Genomic DNA, 23665 nt, shown 5'->3' with positions numbered 1-23665 from the left:
CTTGGAGAAAAAGCTGATTCCAGGCTGGGTCAGGAAATATACAAGATAAGCTTGGAACATCTCGTTCTATGAGAAAATAATATGCTAATAAGTTAACCAACCAACCTACAAACCAACTAAGAAACACTTTTTTTTTTTTTAAACTACTGTTGAGGTAGATCAAAGGGACCTAGGAGTCAACTGCAAGGTTTCCAGTGGCTGAAGCTGAAACTGTCTGACTAAGGATATCATGTAATTGGATTATAACCCAAAGTTTAAAATAAATATTCATATATCAATACTGATATAAACAAATGATGGATGTATTTATAAGTGGATGAAAAGACAAATCTCTGGTGCAGAATTCCAAATAATTTATGTTTTAACTAATTTTGTCATTAATGACTGTCTTCCCCTACTACATTGTAAACCCTCTGATGGTAAATATGTCTTTTTTTTTCCCCGTCATTTTACTATCAATGATTTACTAAGTCCATGATACATAGGCTTATTAATAATTATTTGCGGGTTACATGAATCAATTCAGTAATGTTAAAAATGGGAATTTTATCAATGTGAAAATCTTAAATACATAACTGATTTTCCCTTATATAAATAATCTGTATGTTTTTATAGCCATTTAAAAAAAAATTTTACCTACATGATCAGTGCTTTCTGTGTTTCCTTTTGCCTGCACAGGTACAGTTTCGTCCATGTTTTATCTACCCAGAAGGATTCATCGCTTTACTTTTTGTGGTAAGCAGAAAAATGTTCCCTTGGTGTTCTCCATTTCCTAATTCCTAGAATCTGTGAATTTTGAACAGAGGCAAAACGTCTAAAAGAGGAAGTATTCTGTGACAGATTAGCTTCTGCCATTTAGGAAATCAATTTTTTTTTTTAAAATTCTGCCTTAAGTCTCTGTTTTCTCATTTGACAACCCATCTTCCTTTCTTTTTGGGAGTAGACTTTCAGTGGGATCAGGTGATGACCTAGCAGCAGCGCCTTTCTCAATCTCTCACAATAGTAGTATCAATCTGAGCACCTGAGAGTGCTCAATGACGTGATGGATATAGAATGGTATATCTTTCTTATAATGGCCTTTATGAAACTCAAAAGGTTTCCTGGGGCAGGAGGATGTTTCCTGGAAAAATTGTAGATAATAGTGAAGATGTTATTAACATTGAAAGATTGCTCTTAAATGTAAAATATCTAGACACATGGTAGGCAGAAAACAGACCTGGACCTTTTGTCTGTATTGAAGTTGCAATCCCATGAAAAAGAATTCCAGTTTTCCTTTCTAACTGTCGATTAGCAAATTTAGAAGCTTGGTGTTGAACTTAGATCTTTTGATGCACTGATACTTGATTCCTACAGAATACCAGATTTACTTTGAATGCAGATAACATTGTATAACACATAGGAAATATCATGTTTAAAAATTGCTAATGTTACTACTTGACAGTGTTTCTAGGGCAAATTGAAAGAAAAAAAAATAAAAATAAAGGTATTCCAGGACTGTTGTTTAGGAAACTTGAGGGTATTAAGATTTGAACCAGTAGACTGGGAGAAGTAAATTGCTTCTATTGCTATGCTTCAACTATATAATGAAAATTATAGTAGCAACAAAATAGCCCTACTTGGAATTGAAAAGTCATGGCCAGAAAAGGCAGAGGTGAACTATATAATCTCAAGATCAGATACTTCCAGGATGTTACAGAAAATTTATTTAAAAGAAAACTAGAAAGTACCTGCTGCAGTATTACCTATCTTCTTGGTGTATAACTTGGAAAAATAATTAATGAAATCAGATATATTCTTGACTGTTCTCAGAAGAAATACCTTTAATAACATTGACCAGAAATATTTTCAGTTGCTTGTATTTCAGGGGAAAAATCTTTCATGGAAAAGAGTGATCAAAATAGACAAAGAGAGGGGAAAAAAACAAAGGTTTTTGAGGAAAAAAATGAGAAAAAAAACCATTATCTGGTTAGGTGGTTATTGAAAAATTACCCATTTCTCATTCTAGACAGTAGTGATTTTAGGATTGATCCTGTTTCTGGATCCAGCAGTAGTTTATGATCCTGGTTACATGAATGATATTCTATTTGCTACAAAACATGATTGACTCAGATGTAAGTGAGTGACTCACCATGGACCAATCAGAATCAAACTGGGTGTTTTGGCTGAAAAACTTCATTGGGAAATACTAGAGATTTTCCAAGTTTTTCCTTTTTTTTTTTTTTTTCTCAATAGGAAATACTTTCTAGTATGGTAAATACTTGATAGTAGATGTTGGTGATTTGTTAATCTGGAAATATAGCCTGAATTTACCACAATATATGGACAAATGCCTAGTAATTAAATTATTGCTGAGAAAGTAGAGTCTAGAAATGAAAAGACAGATTTAATAGTAGTTCCATTGTTTTGTCATACTGAATAGATCCTGCTTGAAAAGAGATGTATACAAACTTTCTAATTATGCTTTTTGTCACTTGATACGAATAATAGTGAAAAATACCCATGTAGATACCATAAATAGGTGTAGCAGTGATACTTGGAATAGCCGGAGTTAGGAGTGGAGAGGATTCCTATATGCTTTGCATGGAAACCAGCAGTCCTTGCTAAGGGGTAGTGAAGCATTTGCTTGAACTTGGAATTCAGATCATTTACTTTTCTAGCCAGTAAGTTTAGGAAAACTTAGTGGGAGGGGGTCAGGAAAGTTGGTGTGTTGGAATGTTGTGACTGTATCCTGAAATCTTCAGTAATGTCCTACAGGAAAGGAATATGTGCTATCATAACTGGGAATACAGAGAGAAGGAAATGTGACCTTGCTAAAGGAAGCCATTTAGTTTACATCCAACATTCCATGGTGGCTGAAATTTGCAGTTTTAGAATAACTGAATTTACTGCTTACCTTTCAATGAGTGAGACACATAGGAAAGTATAAGGAAGTGTGTCATAAACAAAGATTACCATATATGAAAATCCTGTACTGACAACTGCTGTTCAAGGCATTCTATCTGAAAACAGTGACAGTTTTCCCCTTGGAAAGTATCATTTATATATTCCTTTTTCTTCAGTATCGTGGTCTATATATCTAGAGAAATATTCCTATTAAAAACAATAGCTAGATAAAATATTACATGTTAACAGATAATGTTAATGTGTTAGCAATATAACTTGTAATATTACATGTTAACAAATCCAGATAAGCAGATCAAAAAAGTAACAAAACAAAAACAGGTTAAGAAAAAGAAAAAAAAAATGAGTCAGGGGGCACCTGGGTGGCTCAGTCAGTTAAGTGAATGATCCTTGCTTTTGGCTCAGGTCATGATCTCAGAGTCCTGAAATCCAGCCCCCTGTTGAGCTTTGGGCAGGGCATGGAGTCTGCTTAAGATTCTCTCCTCTGCCACTCGCCACCACTAGTGCATGTCAGCATTCTCTCTCTCTCTCTTGCTCAAGAAACAAAAAAAACAAAAAAACAAAAAAACAAAACAAAGGAGTCAAAAAATTTTGTTTTGAATATAGTTTGATAAAGCTGGTATGTTGTATAATAAAAGCAGTGACATTTGGAATACCCCAATTAAAAATAGATAATTTTCTTAGTTTTCACACAGCATCCCATTAATTTTCTTTTGGTAGAGACAGAGACCAAGGTAGACATCAATAAATAGATAGCTAGGGAAATGGGTAGAATATGGAATCATAGTTCTAAAGAAGAGAAAGAAGTATAGAGCCTGGACTTTAACTTAAAAGATCAAGATTGCACATTATCTCTGGTTTGGGTACTGTCCACCATGTTCAGATATTGCAAAACCTCCTACTATTTCATTTAAAACCCTTATTGCACCAGTAAAATGCATGAATAAGATTAGGGGTGATTTTTACTTATATGTCATTATACATAGTACTTACCAGGATATAGATGAAGAAATTTTGGATGAATATAAAACATGTTTAAACAGTAATATATGTATATGCATAAATATATGATTATATGTGTGTATGCACTGTTGAAAGATCAACTGAGACATATAACAGTTATTGTCAAAAGTTCTTCTGTGAACTTTGTATCTATTTAATTTCCTTGTTCTTAACACCTATGTTTAGATTACCATGAAAATTTCATGAGACATCAAGCAGCTAACCATCATCTTAAATTATCTTTCTTGACTATAAATTCTGTAATAGAAATAACCTAAGCTTATTTGACTTTTAGTAAACCTACGCAGAATAAAAGTACTATATTTAATACCAGTAACTCTTAAGAATTTGCTGTTTTAATTATACCAGCAAACTTAACCAAGCTTTTATTTACTGAAGATTATTTTAAATTACGTGAACTTGAAAAGCATTTGGATTAATATCTGTATTTCTGAGAGTATACTTTACTTATATAAACACTTCTTTGCCTTTAAGTCAATTAAATAGAGTTCTTTACAAACTGATTTTGGCAATGTCATCCAGGGATAGAAAAAATATCACACATTTATAATATACATAATAGACATACATAAACACAGAAACAGATCTTACAGTTGTTGTTTTAAAATTTTAGCCATGAGACAGTTATGATAATGCAAAACACACTAGTTTATAAAAGAACATTTGCACACAAATTGTATTTCTGGCAGATGGAATTAGTTAAGGTTACCTGCTCAGATGGCAGATGGCTAAAACTTTTTACTAATGTTTGTGGAAGGGACTTTTAACATTTTTTATTGGCCCATTTTCCCAATAGACTTTACTTTCTTTCCCCCCTCTGATAATAACTACCTTGGTTCCTAGAAAAGATGGCATTAAACACTTACATCTCAACAGGCACACAGAAAAAAATGCAAATTTCACCAAGAAGGTCTTCTATTCTCTATGTTCAGATCTTTTCCATTATCTACAAGCCTGTTAAGATGAATAGGGGAGGTTTGGAAATTGGTAAAAAAGCGTAAGTGGGCTTTGAATTATTTCTGTTCTTGTGAAAACTTCATTTATAAGACATGCACAGTTTTTAATTCCTCATAGAATTGAGTTGCAACCTGATGATATCAAGGGATTAACCTGGCATCCAACTATTTCATCTTCAGTTTGGTTCTTTATATCGGGAAAATATCTTCCACTAAGATGGAAATCAGTGGACTCCTATGTTCTATATTTAGAGCTGTGCCTCTTCAAAATATTCTAGTAAATCCTTCCACAAAGGCTTCAGAATGTTTTTCTTTCCCTGTGAGTATAAAGTTTCATCTTAGCTTACTGGAGAAGGCCTAAAAACAAATTTGTAACAGGCTCTGAATAGTAATGAACAACCTCATAGATGAGGCATCCTCAAAGAGGGTGGAAAGGATACCAGCCTCCCAAATCCAGAGCCATTCCCAAAGATAAGCAAAAGAAGGAAAGTCTTAAGACAATTCCCCTGACAGTTGGCAACATTTTGTTAGGACCCTAGTCACAAATGCAGTGAGTTGTAGTGAAGCTCTCAAATTTTTGTCCAGGCATATCTAGCCACAAATAGGGTGCAACTCACATACCTGGCCATTTTTGGGGGACCCCCCCGGCTTGATAATTGTCAAGCCAAGTTCTTAGGGCACAAACAAGAGAAACAAAAAAGGCAATAGCTGTCCTGGGGATAGAAAGGATTGACAACCAGGGGGCATTGAATTCAAGAATCGGATTCTTGCAAATGTTTTTTTTGACTGCCCTTCTGAATTTGGGAAGGAAGGGACAAGGTACTCTCTTCACTGAGGTACCGTAGATAAGTGATCTGGGATTGCTGAAAAATGTTGAAAAATGTTTGCTAAAAAATTCTTACCCTTTGCTGAGTTCTGCCAGGTTCTGCAAGATCTTGTTTATAGGCTCCGGAGTGAATGGGGTATCCCAGAAGATCTCATCCTGGTCACCAGAAACTGTAGAGGAGGAAAAATATGTTCCCTCTACCCTTTATAATGAATGCTTGGCTGAACCCCCTTTTTTCTAGGATACTTTGTAATGTCTCAGCTTATATAAAATGTTTAAAAGTGTAAAGTTCTCACTGTGGCCACTGTAATTCAGAGATTATCTTTGGTAAGTTAACCTTGTTTAGCCTTAAAACAAAATTTTACTCACCTGAAGCCTCATGCTGGTCTCTGTCCAACTTACAATGATGAAAGTCCAACTCCGGATGTGTCTGGTTTCTAAGTCAAACCCAGCCCAACTCCAGCTGGTTTCTGGATCCAGCCCAGAAAAAGGAGTGCTCAAAGAAAGTCTGAAAGCTCTTAATACCAAAATTGCAGAGCTAAGATCTGAGAGAGACTTACCCACAGCCCCCAGAGGCAGTGAGAGAACAATGAGCTCAGGGGGCTGCATAGGTACCTTTTTTTTTTTTTGTTCATTACTCCTGGGAGTTGCAGGCGTCTTGTGTGGTTCCCTCTTCTGAAACCAGAACTGTTAAAAGATAAACCAAGGCATATTAAGAATTTTAAGAGTTTATTTGAGTAAATAAAAATCAGTTTGAATCAGACAGTATCCAATCTAGCAGATAGAAAGGAGCTCAGAGGTGTTATACAAAATGAAAGACTTTTACAGCTAGAGAGAACAGGAACAAGGAAGTTATACTAGGCAAAAAAAAAAGAAAAGGATCGGTTTTTGTTAGATCACTTTCCTTTAGGGGATAATAAGGATCTGTCAGGGAGATTAACAACTAATGTGATCAGGCGATTACTGATTGGTTTAAGATTCCATTTCTGAGAAAGCCAAAACTGTACTTAATTCTCAGTTTGGTGACTGGCTTAGCATAAGTGACTCCATTTTTGTCTTGTTTTTTAACAGTATGTTTGTGTAATGAGAGAGAGGGAGAGAGAGAGAGAGACAGAGAATGGTAAACTAAGTTAGGAGAAAGCTTACAATTATATCAAAATAAGTAATTTTTCCAAAATGAGCTATATTAATTTGATATAATAGTAAACTTTCTCCTCACTTAGCTCACAATTTTTTTTTTCAAATTTTTACTTTAATTCCAGTTAGTTAAGTTTCAGTTAGTTATATTCTAACATACAGTGTAATATTAGTTTCAGGTGTGGAATTTAGTGATTCATCACTTATGTATAACATCCAGTACTCATCTATAAATGCCCTCTTATTCCCATCATCCATTGAGCCCTTCAGCCTTCTAGCTCCCCTCCAGCAGCCCTCAGTTTGTTCTCTGTCATTAAGAATCTGTTTCCTGGATTGCCTCTCTTTTCCCCCCTGTGTTCATCTGTTTTGTTTCTTAAGTTCCACATATGAGTAAAGTTGTATGGTATTTGTCTTTCTTTGACTACCTCATAATACTCTCTATTTCCATCCATGTCATTGCAAATGGTTAATTTGTAGTTCGAATGATGGTATAATTGCAAGTAGGGATAATTCCAAAAGACGCATAGTACCGTAGAAGTCATTGATACCTAGACAAAAGCTGATAAGAAAACTGAAAAATGGCAAGTAAGAATATAGAACGCTGGATTAATTCTACCCTTCATGTGGTTATATAGAGGTTATACAACATTTCAGAACGGCTTCAATGAAGTAAGTGTTGGGGGTTAAGTTAGATTTCTCTGAGTTAATTACATACATTTTAGGAAGACATTATAATGTGATGAAAGAGTGATGACATTATATAAATGTTCAGATTAATTAATATGTAATACATGTATCAATTATAAGATTATGCTGAGATAGAAGTATTTGATTCTCTTGTTAATCTCTTTATATGTTCCTAGTACCAGGAGCCATTACTTGTGATAAGTGTGGTTCCTGGCGTCCCAGCGTAATTTAACAGAACATAATGATCTTTTGTCCAGCCAAGTCTTATAAAACGCTGATGATGACATGACTTTCCAGTGTCAGAAAATATCCAGACTTGGAACAATAACTTAAAAATGCTTTAAATTCTATTGTTCATTACTTTCCCCTCATTGCTCCCATTTTTACCACTTACAGTTCCTTATAACTTCACAAGACAAAAAGCTTTCTTATTATATCTTACCCAGAGTTCTTGACTTATTCAATATTTAATAATACACAAAAAGTGCAGAGCTACTTGTATTTTACATACCAGCAAAATGTTTTCTTATCAGATAATGTCTACTAAAACAGAAGAATGCAGTTAGCTAGCAAGGAAAGGAATGGCATTCCCCCAACTTTGTGACCACTGAAAGCTATTTGATCTTTAGAACACAAATCGGGGAGAACTCAGTGGCAGATGATTTTTCTTTTGATTATAGTTCTCTTCACATACCTACTATCTCTAATATTGCTGTCACCTATAAAGTGTTCAATAGTGCATGAGCATTAAACTGATTCTTCACTGGCTAACACAAGTTTGCAATTTAAACTTAAAAGTTATGCAGTTTTCAAAGAACACAACAAAGAGTGGATATTTTCATCTACTTGACATTGCTGCCTATAAAAGATTTAGAAAAAGTCTTGCTCAAATATGTGTCATAAAGAGAAGCAAAACCAAACCAAGCAAACTAAACAACAACTAAGAACTGTAACAAGACTTTTAGTTTGTTACTCTCAGAAGCCGGTAAATAGAAATCATTTAGATTCAAAATGTGCTTTTCCTGTTCTTCTTTTTAATTCCTCATTTGCTGGGGAATTGTTTTCCATATCAAGGGAAGTATTATAGATCTGACAAACCCATTCTATGGCTATTAGTGATCCACACAATGTTAGACTATGTGGGAATCGAATATGTGTGATAGAATAAAATACGTACCATTAAACACAAAGGTAAAGGGACAGTGTTCAGGAAACTGAGTCCTAGAGATGGTAGATGGTCTATTTTTGATATTATTTTTTATTATTTACCTAACTTGTCACATAATTTGTTGAAATAATTAACAACTGGCCTTTGCTTATAAATAAAAAGAAAAGTATTATCACCCTACCCACAAACTCACTGGCTTGGGTCCCCATTCACATTAAGCCCTGATTCAAAACTGCCCTTATTATTATTATTATTAAGATTTTATTTATTTATATGACAGACAGAGATCACAAATAGGCAGAGAGACAGGCAGAGAGAGAGGGGAAGCAGGCTCCCTGCTGAGCAGAGAGCCAGATAGGGGGCTTGATCCCAGGACCCTGAGATCATAACCTGAGCCAAAGGCAGTGGCTTAACCCACTGAGCCACCCAGGTACCCCTGCCCTTGTTATTTTAAAACCCTCCGAGGTTCACAACTATTCTACTCTTTGTTCTTTTACCTTTTCTTAATACAGGGAGGGACTTTCTCCCTTGGAGTACACCGGCACTCTTCTCTGAATCGTGTTCAACCAGTGACTATATTCCACTACTATGTTGTTGCAGAGATTTTTCCATTTTAGATCACTTTTAATATTATAAAGAGTTGGGATTTTTTATGACTAAATAAATTTCTGATTTCAGATTTTATTGCAGTATTACTTTAGTATAAAAATTAGTTGCCAAAAATAATTCTATACACAAATTCCTTGAAGCATTTACCTCAACTGCTTTTTCTGAAGAATAGGGGACGAACATATTGTAGGAATTAAAATTATTAAGGCATCCATTTAGTTATTGAACGAAATATCAAGGTGCCTGTAATATATCACATACTGTGCCAAGAACTGTGGCTCAAGAAAGATCGAACTGTCCTATGTCCTTTTAATTTACTGCGAGGAGGTCAAATCAATAATAATGGTACAATACTCAGAAATGTGCTCTGCAACAAGTGTAGTAGGATCACTGAAGGAAGTGGCTTTTTACCTGGATACATAAGAAATGCTTCAGGGAAGATGTAACAGAGATCTTGCAACAAATTTTTATGATAATTGAGTTCTTTGTGAAACATGAAGAAGCAGAGGAATACATTGTTTTAGTGAATTGCTAATGTTTGCTCAGCTTCTTAATGATAATTCAGAACTATAATTTAAGTCAGGGATCATAATCTTAAAAATCTCAGGAGTCTCTAAAGAGAGTGCAGGATGAAAAATGAAAATATACAGCCTTACATTCCTTATGTGAGTGGACACACTGGAATGAACTAGAGAATAAGCAGAATCCAGCCAGGAGTCTAGATTTTTAAGTAAAATGTTGGCTCAGATTTTTGTTTGTTTATTGATTTGGCAAAGTTGTTTGAGCCAAACGAATCTCTCCATAGGCTAATACATTGTCACCATTTTGGAAATTTATAGAGATTTTCAAATTATGCAATGATTCTGCCCCTTTATACTCCTTGAGACTTCTTACCGAGGGCAAGAACTGATAAATATACATTAATGAAACTGATAAAATAATAATAAATCCTTATTCTTTTGGCATTTAAAAAATTTAAAAGACTTCAGTTTTACATAGTTACTTTGATCACCTTATCCACTGTCTTTTCTCTTTAAAGCAAGTATATCCTTGGGCAATTCTTGGATAAATTTTGTCCCATACACACTACATTTGTATGGTTATAGGAAAAATAATCCAGCTAAGCCTAGCTAACAAGGAATTTGATGATCCTTAGTGTAAATGTGTTACATTTTCTGATTAGTAAAATTATACCATTTTTATAAGTATTATTTGACAGTCCATGGACTCATAGACAATTATTACTCTTCTGATATTTTTAATGAGGACTAGAACATGATAGCCTCTTAGAATCCCCGCACTCAACAAATCAAAGATAGTCTATGGCCTTCAGTGGGGCTGAGCCTCTTAAGGTTAATCAAATGTCTTTAAATCTTCCTCCATAACAAAGAGATGATTGATTCAACTTCAGTTTGAGTAATGACTAAGAGTTCACAAATCTAGTACTCAGCACCACTATATGGTTTGGTTGTTAAATGATTTCTCTCTCTCTTACCCCTTTTTTGTAAAGAGGAAGAAAAACTTAAAAAAAATACCATTTAGCTGGTAAAGAATTTTCTATTTCAAAGGTAATTTGTTCTTTCAGGACTATCAGCAATATGGCTTTTTTCATATCCACCTTTACCTTGGACTCAGCAGTCTTGTTTTATAAGCTGTTCACACAAATTCTACCTGCGAGGACAAAGTGTTTTTAGATTTCTGGTGGGCAGTAGTTTATTTTTTAAGGTATTGAGTATAATTCTGAATCCTTTTTTCAACACCATTGACAATGACTATACTGATTTTTTTGTTCTGTCTCATTTAAGTTTTTTATATTCTTCTGATAACATTTATATTTTGCAAAATAATGAAATTATTTTTTTATGCTGTAGTTTATAAGTGGCCTCAATGTCTTAAAAATTTGAGTTGCCCCTCTATGCTTTTTTTTGTAAATAATGTAAAAATCACAGATATTAATTCTGAGTCTTTCCACAGAATTTTAGAATTCATTTAGCATTCTTTTAAAAACACGCCCTCTTGTTCTGGTGTACATTCAAGCATTATGTTGCCCTAGAGCTTTTTCTAAACCATCTAGAAAACCGTAGACAAATAGTCATTATTTCTCCGTTTTCTTCTCTGTTGGATATTTTCCTGTTTTTTGACAGCCCATAATGAATTATAGGCTTTGAAATTTTTAAATATTTTATTCCCTAGTATTTTTCTTCACCCCATGTTTGTGCATGTTTTTATTTTGTCAATTTAGAGTACTATTCTTGAATATTATGTCACTTCTGTTGGGTGCTATTCAGCATTTATCATTTCTTCTGTTAGCCTACAGGTAGTATTCCTTGGAGACATGTAAAATAACAAAAACCCTTGGCTTACATCATTTGACAAACAATTTCTTATTTTTTACAAAGCACTTTTGCCTAGAGACAGATAAAATGGATTTATTTAATATTTATTTGAGTCTACGGGAATTGAAAATAAAATGTAAATTCATTGTAAGGCATCAGGCAAAAACAGAACTGCATTTCCAGTATGAAACAAAGAGTATATCAAGTATAATGGAATTGACATTTCTACATGTGGAAATACAGTATTTAAAGGTTTTTTATAAAATTCAGCATTGAGATTATAAATACAATGTAGATCCAAGCTGTGTAATACTAATGGTAGATTTTAAAATAATCTAGAATCACATTTCTCATATAAAAATGACATGAATTTGAATTCATAAATACATAATGTTCACCTAAATTATGCCCTAGGCAACTGAATCTTATTTTAAAATTCAGCAGTTTAGTTTTAAATCAAGCTTTAATTGAAACTAACTTTTCTCCTCTTAGTTTATATAAAAAGTTATATCCTTCATCTTTTTACAACTACCAAATAGTATTAGCAATTCTGCACATGTGGATAAATTAATGTTATGCTGGTTTGATGAATGTCAACATTTTTATAATTAAATCATTAGTTTTAACTTCCTGACGTATCAGAATTATAAAATCAGAGTGTATGTGTTGCTCTAAAACAGGACATCTAAGTTTAGATTTCCAGTAAGTTGTATAAACAAAGATTACGAGCCCTTCTATCTATATAATCAAGAGGAACTTTAAAGTCCGTTATATCCCAAACTGGGCTTTTTTCTTATACATCGACAAAGTTCAAGTCATTTCTAATTTTATTCTTGGAAAAAATATAATTATCTACTCATATATTCAAATCCCAAAGTATTAACTAGTCAAAACACCACTGCCTTAGTCATTCTTACTTCTTATCTATTCCCTTTCATTCAGTCAATAGTCACTAGGGTTCAAGACCTGGTTTCATTAACTATTAATATTCTGCCACTTGAAATGCACAAATCTTAATATTATAATTTTGATTAATGGATAAACCTGTTTTTTCTAACCTGTTTGAAGTTACAAGCCAGAAAATTCCATCTTGTAAGTTCCTTCACCCTTCAGAGGCTATGGTGCCATGTATATAAGTATGTATATGCATGTATATAAGTTCATATTAATGTATGTAAGTATGGATATACATATAAACATATATAAGTAATTATATAAACATGTATATAAGTATATATATCCATATATAAACATGTGTATAAACATGTATATAAGTATGTATGTCCATATTCATTTATTTATCTGTCCTTTTGCCTGCTCTAAAAATTTATATAAATTGAGTCATGTATTTTTTGTGCCTAGTTTTTTAATTCAATTTAATTTTTTTTGGTGCCCAGCATAATATCTGTAAAAGTTGCCCATGTTGTTTCATGTGGAAGTATTTTTTTAAATCTCTGAGTGTATACCCTTGTGCAAATATGCCAGAGTTTAGAGTTTTGTTTTCCTATAGATAGACCTTTTGGTTGTTTCCAGTTTGGGTTGTTATAAATAAAGTTGAGTATTTTCATTTCTCCTGGGTAAATACCTACCTACATATGGTGTCCGTAATCAAAGTATAAAAGTGTATTTTAGTTTGTAAGGTACTGAAAAATATTTTTCAAAGCATTTGTAAATTTTATGTTTTCTCTAGCAAATATGTAAGAGTTCTGATTTCTGTACCTTTTCACTAACATTTGGTGCTATGTGTATTTTTAGTTTTAACCATTCTAAAGGGTGTATCATTTCCCTGATGACTAATGATATTAGCTCTTCTTTATGTCTTTGTCATTCATATATATATATATATATATATTTTACTCATATATATTTTTAAGAGCCTATTCAAGTCTTTGGTTCATTTTTAATTAAAAAAATGTTCTTGGTCTTTTTCTTATCAACTCATAGAATCTGGTACCAGACATTTGTCAGATAGATGTTTTCCAAGTATATTCTTCCCATCTCTGGAATATCTCTTAATTCTCTTAACGGTACACTTTTGATGTACATTTTTGATATAGCAATCTTCAGTCTCTCTTTTAGTCTTCTAAAGGCACTGCTGAATTTAATAACTTTATGGAGAAAACAACTTTCTATTTCATTTTTCTATTTATTTGGATGTTATTTGTTTCTCCTTCCCACAATTTTAAAGCAGAAGCATGGATAATTTATATTAAGCCTTTATTTAAGGATACAATTTTTGTTTAGTGCTTCAGTTTTATCCCACATATTTAAAAATGTGTTTTCTTTAATTTAGGCTAAAACACTATTTAGTTTCCCTTTTGATTTCTTCTTTAATGCAAAGGTTATTATATATAAATATGTATATATATATATGTGTGTGTGTGTGTGTAATGTAAATAGATATACTTCTATGCCCTTTGAGTCAATAACAAAAAGACAAAAGTTTAAGAAAAAAACTAAAAAAATGAAAAAAGACCCAAGGCTTAGATAGGTACTTAAAAAAGATGTGTGGATGACAAATGAAGATGCAGAGAAGTGTTTAAAAGTCACTAGGGAGAGGAGGAGTTAAGATGGCGGAGGAGTAGCAGGCTGAGATGACACCAGGTAGCAAGAGATCAGCTAGATAGTTTATCAAACCATTCTGAACACCTACAAATCCAACAGGAGATCAAAGAGAAGAAGAGCAGCAATTCTAGAAACAGAAAATCGACCACTTTCTGAAAGGTAGGACCTGCAGAGAAGTGAATCCAAAGCCACAGGAAGACAGACCGTGGTGGGAGGGGCCAGCTCCCTGCAAGCGGTGGAGCAATGAAGCACAAAATCAGAATGTTTAAAAGTCTGCTCCACTGAGGGACATCACTCCAGAGGCTAACCCAGGATGAAGCCCACGCGGGGACAGTGTGGTCTTAGGTCCCACGGGGTCACAGAAGGATCGGGGGTGTCTGAGTGTCGCAGAGCTTGCAAGTATTAGAGCAGGGAAGCCAGATACAGAGACAGAGCCAAGGAGTGAGCTCTCAACTCAGGGTTACCTTAAACTGTGATCTGTGGCATAGTCAAACCACTGTTCTTTGAGCAGGGACCCCACAAGATTCAGGGAGACCCCCCTGGAAGAGCAGAGGGATCTGCTGGGTTTGAAGACTCGGGGTGGGGGGAGCTGTGTGCCAGAGACAGAGACACTTGGTCACAGGCTGGATGAGCTTGGAGCGTGGCAGGAGGCCAGGGAGATGGGAGTGATTGAGTGCTTTCTTCCAAGGGCGCACTGAGGAGTGGGGTCCCAAGTTCTCGGCTCCTCTGGGCTAGAGATTGGGAGGCTGCCATTTTCATTCCTGTCCTCCAGAACTCTACAGAAAGCATTCAGGGAACAAAAGCTCCCGAAAATGAACCCAAGATGATTACTTAGCCCGACCCCTGGTAAGGGTGGTACCGTTCCACTTCCGGCAAAGACACTTGAGAATCACTACCACAGGCCCCTCCTGCAGAAGATCAGCAAGAAATCCAGCCAAGACCAAGATCACTTACCAAGGAGAACAGCAGAATTCCAGAGGAGGAGAAAGCAAAGTATGGAATTCATGGCCTTCTCCCCATGATTCTTTAGTCTTTCAAAGTTAATTAATTTTTTTAATTTTATTTTTTTCTTATGCTAAACTTTTTTTTAACTTTTACTCTTTCCTATTAACATTTTTTTATCTAGTTTATCTTAACAATACCTTTTATAAAAAAATCTTTTGAAACTTCATTATTATAGTCATATTTTATCTTTCATTGTATCTAACTTTATTTTTTTGTATACACATAGGGTTTTTTCTTCTAAAAAACATTTGGGGTACAACTTTTTCTAATAGTTCAAAATATACCCTAAGCACAGGGCTTCCTGCTAGTCTCCAGCCTCAGCAAATTCTCTCCACTTTCTTTTTGGTTCCCCCAACCAACTTACCTTATCAATTCCTTTTTTAGAAATATTTTTTAAAAATTTTTCATCTTTATAGTCATATTCCATTCCTTCATTGTGTTTACCCTTGTGTGTGTGTGTGTGTGTGTGTGTGTGTGTGTGCATGTGTGTATATATTTATATATATATAGTTTTTCTCTCTTTTTTTAAGAATTTATTTATTTGAAAGAGAGAGATATCACAAGTAGGCAGAGAGGAAAGCAGAAAGATTGGGGGAAGCAGGCTCCCTGCTGAGCAGAAAGCCCGATGTGGGGCTCGATCCCAGGACCCTGAGAGCATAACCTGAGCCAAAGGCAGCTGCTTAACCTACTGAGCCACCCAGGTGCCCCTATGTATATGGTTTTTCATTCTTTAAAATTTTGGTAGGTAATTCCTTCTAGGAGACCAAAATACTCCCAAAGTAAAGTGGGTGACTCTCTTCTATTCACCTGTCTAATATATATATATTTTCTTTTTTATGTTTTTTCTTTTTTTTTAATTTTTTTTTTCTGAACTACTTTTTACCCCCTTTCTTTCCCCATGATTTGGGGTCTCTTCTGATTTGGTTAAAGCACATTTTCCTGGGGTCTTTGCCACCCTTTTAGTATTTTATTCACTCCTTCATATATTCTTATCTGGATAAAATGACAAGATGGAAAAACTCACCACAAAAAAAAAAAAAAAAGAAGAAGAAGAATGGGCAGTATCAAAGGCTAGGGACCTAATCAATACAGACATTGGTAATATGTCAGATCTAGAGTTCAGAATGATGATTCTCAAGGTGCTAGCTGGGCTCAAAAAAGACATGGAAGATTTTAGAGAAACCCTGTCTGGAGAAATAAAAGCCCTTTCTGGAGGAATAAAACAACTAAAACCTAACCAAGTTGAAATAAAAAAGCTATTAATGAGGTGCAATAAAAAAGGGAGGCTCTTTCTGCTAGGATAAATGAGGCAGAAAAGAGAATTGGTGATATAGAAGACCAAATGACAGAGAATAAAGAAGCTGAGCAAAAGAGAGACAAACAACTATTGGACCATGAAAGGAGGATTTGAGAGATAAGTGATACCATAATATGAAACATTAGAATAATTGGGATTCCAGAAGAAGAAGAAAGAGAGAAGTGGGCAGATGGTATATTGGAGTGAATTATAGTAGAGAATTTCCCTAATGTGGCAAAGGGAACAAGCATCAAAATCCAGGAGTCACAGAGAACCCCCCCTCAAAATCAAGAAAAGTAGATCCACACCCCGTCATCTTATAGTAAAATGTATAAGTCTTAGTGACAAAGAGAAAACTTTGAAAGCAACCTGGGACAAGAAGTCTGTAATATACAATGGTCAAATATTAGATTGGCAGCAGACTTATCCACAGAGAGCTGGCAGGCCAGAAAGAACTGGCATGATATATTCAGAGCACTAAATGAGAAAAACATGCAGCCAAGAATACTATATCCAGCTAGGCTATCATTGAAAATAGAAGGAGAGATAAAAAGCTTCCAGGTCAAACAAAAACTAAAAGAATTTGTAAACACCAAACCAGCTTTACAGGAAATATTGAAAGGGGTCCTCTAAGCAAAGAGAGAGCCAAAAAGTAGGCCAGAAAGGAACATAGACAATATACAGTAATAGTCACCTTACTGGCAATATAGTGGCAGTAAATTCCTATCTCTCAATAGTTACCCTGAATGTATATGGGCTAAATGTCCAAATCAAAAGAAACAGGGTATCAGAATGGATTAAAAAAAAAAACAAAACCCATAAATATGCTGTCTATAAGAAACTCATTTTAGACCCAAAGACACCTCCACATTTAAAGTGAGGGGGTAGAAAACCATTTACCATGCTAATGGACAGCAAAAGAAAGCTGGGCTGCCAATCCTTATGTCAGATCAATTAGATTTCAAGCCAAATACTATAATAAGAGATGAGGAAGGACACTATATCATACTCAAAGGGTCTTTCCAACAAGAAGATCTAACAATTTTAAATATCTATGCCCCTAACATGGGAGCAGCCAACTATATAAACCAATTAATAACAAAATCAAAGAAACACATCGACTATAATACAATAATAGTAGGGGACTTTAACGTTCCCCTCACTGAAATGGACAGATCATCCAAGCAAAAGATCAACAAGGAAATAAAGGCCTTAAATGACACACTGGACCAGCGGGACATCACTGATATATTCAGAACAGTCCATCCCAAAGCAACAGAATACACATTATTCTCTAGTGCACATGGAACATTCTCCACAATAGATCATATCTTGGGTCATAAATCAGATCTCGATTAGGATCATTCCCTGCATAGTTTCAGACCACAAAGCTCTGAAGCTAGAACTCAATAACAAGAGGAAATTTGGAAAGAACACAAATACATGGAGACTAAAGAGCATCCTTCTAAATAATGAAAGGGTCAACCAGGAAATTAAAGAAGAATTGAAAAAAATTCATGAAAACAGATGATAATGAAAACACAACGGTTCAAAATTTGTGGGACAAAGCAAAGGCAGTCCTGAGAGGAAAATATATAGCAATACAAGCCTTTCTCAAGAAACAAGAAAAGTCTCAAATACAAAACCCAACCCTACACCTAAAGGAGCTGGAGAAAGAACAACAAAGAAAGCCTAAACCCAGCAGGAGAAGGGAAATAATAAAGATCAGAGCAGAAATCAATGAAACAGAAACCAAAATAATAATAGAAGAAATCAATGAAACTAGGAGCTGTTCATTGAAAGAATTAATAAGATTGATAACCCCTTGGCCAGACTTACCAAAAAGAAAAGAGAAAGGACCCAAATTAATAAAATCATGAATGAAAGAGGAGAGATCACAACCAACACCAAAGAAATAAAATCATAAGAACATATTATGAGCAACTATACACCAGCAAATTTCACAACCTGGAAGAAATGGATGCATTCTTAGAGATATATAAACTACCACAACTGAACCAAGAAGAAATAGAAAACCTGAACAGACACATAACCAATAAGGAGACTGAAGAAGTCATCAAAAATCTCCCAACAAACAAGAGTCCAGGGTCAGATGGCTTCCCAGGGGAATTCTACCAAACATTTAAAGAAGAATTAATTCCTATTCTCCTGAAACTGTTCCAGAAATAGAAGTGGAAGAAAAACTTCCAAACTCATTTTATGAGGCCAGCATCACCTTGATCCCAAAACCAGACAAAGATCCCATCAAAATAGAGAATTACTGACCAATATCCTTGATGAACACAGAGGCAAAAGTTCTCACCAAAATACTAGCCAATAGGACCCAACAGTACATTAAAAGGATTATTCACCACGACCATGTGGGATTTATTCTAGGACTGCAAGTTTGGTTCAACATCTGCAAATCAATCAGTGTGATACAATACATTAATAAAAGAAAGAACAAGAACCATATGGTACTCTCAATAGATGCTGAAAAAGCATTTAACAAACTACAGCATCTTTTCTTAATTAAAACTCTTCAAAGTGTAGGGATAGAGGGTACATTCCTCAATATCATCAAAGCCATCTATCAAAAACCCACTTCAATTGCCATTCTCAAAAGAAAAACAGCTCTTCTGCTAAGGTCAGGAACATGGCAGGGATGTCCGTTATCACCACTGCTAATCAACACAGTAGTAGAAGTCCTAGCCTCAGCAATCAGACAACAAAAAGAAATGAAAGGCATCCAGATCAGCAAAGAAGAAGTCAAACTCTCACTCTTTGCAGATGATACTTCATGTGGAAAACCCAAAAGACTCCACCGCAAAACTGCTAGAACTCAAAGAGGAATTCAGTAACATGTCCGGATATAAAATCAATGCACATAAATAAGTTGCAGTTCTATACACCAATAACAATAGAGAGGAAAAAGAAATTAAGGAGTTGATCCCATTTATAATTGCACCCAAAAGCACAAGACACCTAGGAATAAACCTAACCAAAGAGGCAAAGAGATTTTCTATACTCAGAAAATGAAACAGTACTCATTAAAGAAATTGAGGAAGACACACAAAAAATGGAAAAACGTTCCATGCTCATGTATTGGAGGAACAAATATTGTGATGTCTATGCTACCTAAAGCATTCTACATATTTAATGCAATCCCTATCAAAATACCATCAACTTTTCTCAAAGAAATGGAACAAATAATCCTAAAATTTATATGGATCCATAAAAGACCCTGAATTGCCAGAGGAATGTTCAAAAAGAAAACCAAAGTTGGCAACATCACAATTCCAGACTTCAAGATCTATTACAAAGCTGTAATCATCAAGGCAGTATGGTACTGGCACAAAAAGAGACACATAGATTAGTGGAACAGAACAGAGAGCCCAGAAATGGTCCCTCAACTCTATGGTCAACTAATCTTTGACAAAGCAGGAAAGAATGACCAATGGAAAAAAGACAGTCTCTTCAACAAATGGTGATGGGAAAACTGGACAGCCACATGCAGAAGAATGAAACTGGACAATTTCCTTACACTACACACAAAAATAGACTAAAAAATGGATGAAAGACCTCAATGTGAGACAGGAATCCATCAAAATCCTTGAGGAGAACACAGGCAGCAACCTCTCTAACCTCAGCCACAGCAACTTCTTCCTAGAAACATTGCCAAAGGCAAGGGAAGCAAGGGGTAAAAATGAACCATTGGGACTTCATCAAGATCAAAAGCTTTTGCACAGCAAAGAAACAGTTAACAAAATCAAAAGAGAACTGACAGAGTGGAAGAACATATTTGAAACCACATATCAGATAAAGGGCTAGTAATCAAAATCTATAAAGAACTTATCAAACTCAACACCCAAAGAACAAATAATCCAATTAAGAAATGGGCAGAGGACATGAACAGACATTTCTGGAAAGAAGACAACCAGATGGCCAACAGACACATGAAAAAGTGCTCCACATCACTTGGCATCAGGGTAATAGAAGTCAAAACCACAATGAGATACCACCTCACACCAGTCAGAATGGCTAAAATTAACAAGTCAGGGAATGACAGATGCTGGTGAGGATGCGAAGAAAGGGGACTCCTCCCACACTATTGGTGGGAATGCAAGCTGATGCAAGCACTCTGGAAAACAGGATGGAGGTTCCTCAAAAATTGAAAATAGAGTTACCCTACAACCCAGCAATTGCACTACTGGGTATTTACCCTAAAGATACAAATGTAGTGATCCAAAGGGGCACGTGCACCTGAATGTTTATAGCAGCCTTGTCCACAGTAGCCAAACTATGGAAAGAACCTAGATGTCCATCAACAGATGAATGGATAAGAAGTGGTATATATACACAATGGAATACTATGCAGCCATCCGAAGTAATGAAATCTTGCCATTTGTGATGATGTGGATGGAACGCGAGGGTATTATGCTTAGCAAAATAAGCCATTCAGAGAAGGACAATTATCATATGCTCTCCGTGATGTGAGGAAGTTGAGAGGCAACGTGGGGGGTTTGGTAGAGTAGGAAAAGAATAAATGAAACAAGATAGGATCAGGAGGCGACAAACCATAAGAAACTCTTAATCTCACAAAACAAACTGAGGGTTGCCAGGGGGAGGGGGTTGGGAGTGGGTGGTGAGGTTATGGACATTGGGGAAGATATATGCCATTGTGAGTGCTGTGAAGTATGCAAACCTGGCGATTCACAGACCTGTACCCCTGGGGCTAATAATACATGATATGTTAATTAAAAGAAATTAAAAAAAAAAGTCATTAGGGAATTGAAATCCACACAATAATGTTATACTACTATACAATTTTAGAATTACGCAAAAACAAAATACATGTAGGGCGTCTGAGTGGCTCTGATTGTTAAGCGTCTGCCTTCGGTTCAGGTCATGATCCTAGGGTCCTGGGACTCAGCCCCACGTCTCACTCCCTGCTCAATAGGGAGTCTGCTTCTCCTTCTGCCTCTATCCTGCCCCTGCTTGTGCTCTCTTACTCTCTCTGTCAAATACATTAAATCTTAAAAAAAATTAAAAATACACATAGCATCAAGTGTGAATGAATATACAGAACAATTAGAGTTCTCATACATTGCTAGTGAGAATGTAAATGTATGTAATTTTCTAATATTTAGAATTTTTTGAGAATTCTACCTTTAATTTCAAGTAAGCCCAGGATAGTCAAGGGATATATCTTAAATGATTTGAAATTTTAAATGTATTCAGATATTAGGGCATAATATGGTCCTATTGCTGCATATGCATATAGATAGTCTATTCTGTTGTTGCAATTAGTGTTTTATAAAGAGGTCAGTTAGGTTAAGCTGGTTGATTGTTCGAATTTTCTATATTCTTACTGTTTTCTATATATTGTAACATTCTTGGAGAAGGGTTTTGAAATCTCTAGCTATAATTGTGGATTTTTCAATTTCTTCTTGGAGTTTAATGTATTTTGAAATTGTGTTATTAGTTTCATAAATATTTAGAATTGTTTTTTCTCTTGCTGAATTGATCCTTTTGTCATAAAATTATCTTTATTCCTAGAAATAGTCTTTGCTCTGAAATATACTTTGTTGTTAATAGTCATCCCACTTTTCTTTCAATTAGTATTATTATAATGTATCATTTTCTATTGCTTTAGTTCTAGATATTTGGGTATTTTTATTTAAAGTGTGTGTTTTCATAGACAGAATATTTGTGATTCTTATTTTTTTCCACCTAATCTTAAAATTCCTGCCTTTTAATTGGAGTATTTTATGTACTTACATTTAATGTGATTTTTGATATGACTGGTATTTTTATTCTTTTTCCTTCTCTTCCTGACTTAGTTTGAATTGAGATTTTTAATTTCATTTCCAATTATATTGATAAATTTAATTTATTAAATAAGGTTAATTTATTAAAATTATTTTTTCTACTATGGTGGCTTCTCTACAACAGTTCTTTGTTGTGTTAGTTGCTTTAGGATTTCCTTGTATGTAGTTTTACTGTAACACAGTTTCTGTCTTCAGGTAACATATTATATTATGTAGGGTATCAAAATTTTGCAGTGGCATACTTCATTTTCCCAACTCTATATCTTCATGTTAGTATTTCTCAGGTATTTTATTTTTATGTATCATAAACCTCACACTGGTTTTTTAATATTTGCACCTGAAAAATCAATTACATTTTTGAATTTTTTTTTAATTATAAGATCTTTATTTACTATTTCCAGTTATTGTCATTCCCTTATGTAGATCCAGATTTCCTTCTAATGTTATTTAGCTTCTGCTTCAAGAAATTCCTTAATATTTTTTTAGTAGATGTATGTCACTGTGACTTTTTTCATCTTTTGTATATATGATAGTATCTCTTCATCTTTGTGTTTGAAATGTATGTTTGCTGGGTATAAATTCTAGCTTGAAGGTATTTTTTGTTTTGTTTTGTTTTGTTTCTTTCCATACTTTAAATACATTGTTTCAGATTTCTCTTATTTCTGTTGGCACCAAGGAGAAATCTGTTGTCATTCTAACTGTATTTTCCTCTTTACAAAATGTCTTTAATTTCCTATTTTTAATGAGTTTTGAGCAATTTGATTATGATGTCCTTGGTATTGTTTACTTACTGTTGATTTTGCTTGGGGTTCATTGAACATTCTGAACTAATGTGTTTAAATTATCATCAGATTTTTAGTATTTTTAGCCATTATTTCTGCAGTTATTTCTTTCTCCTCTCTATATGCCTGTTGGGATGCTAATTATATAGATACATTTGGCTGCTTGATGTTGATCCATAACTCAGTGCTGCTTTGTTCCTCTTTTTTCCCCATCCCTTCCTCCTTTTCTTTTTCCTCTCTGTTTCATGTTGATAGCTTCTCTCTGTGCATCAAGATAACTGATCTTTTATTTGCCATGTCTTATTTGCTATCAATTTCATCTAGTGTATATTTCATCTTAGGAGATTGTGTATTTTTACCTTTAGAATTCAAATTGAATATTATCTCTGTATTTACCCATCTATACCTTTTATATCTCTAATGAATAGGGTTATGATTTCCTCTAACTTCTTGAATGTATGAATGTAGTTTTAAATGCTATTTTAATCTACTTGTTTCCTAATCTAGGTCTGTTTACATTGATTTTTTTCCTTATGATGGGT

Source organism: Lontra canadensis, unplaced genomic scaffold (genome assembly GCF_010015895.1).
Source record: "Lontra canadensis isolate GAN:19392208 unplaced genomic scaffold, GSC_riverotter_1.0 scaffold95, whole genome shotgun sequence".
Taxonomy (NCBI): Eukaryota; Metazoa; Chordata; class Mammalia; order Carnivora; family Mustelidae; genus Lontra; species Lontra canadensis.
This window is presented reverse-complemented; position numbering follows the sequence as displayed.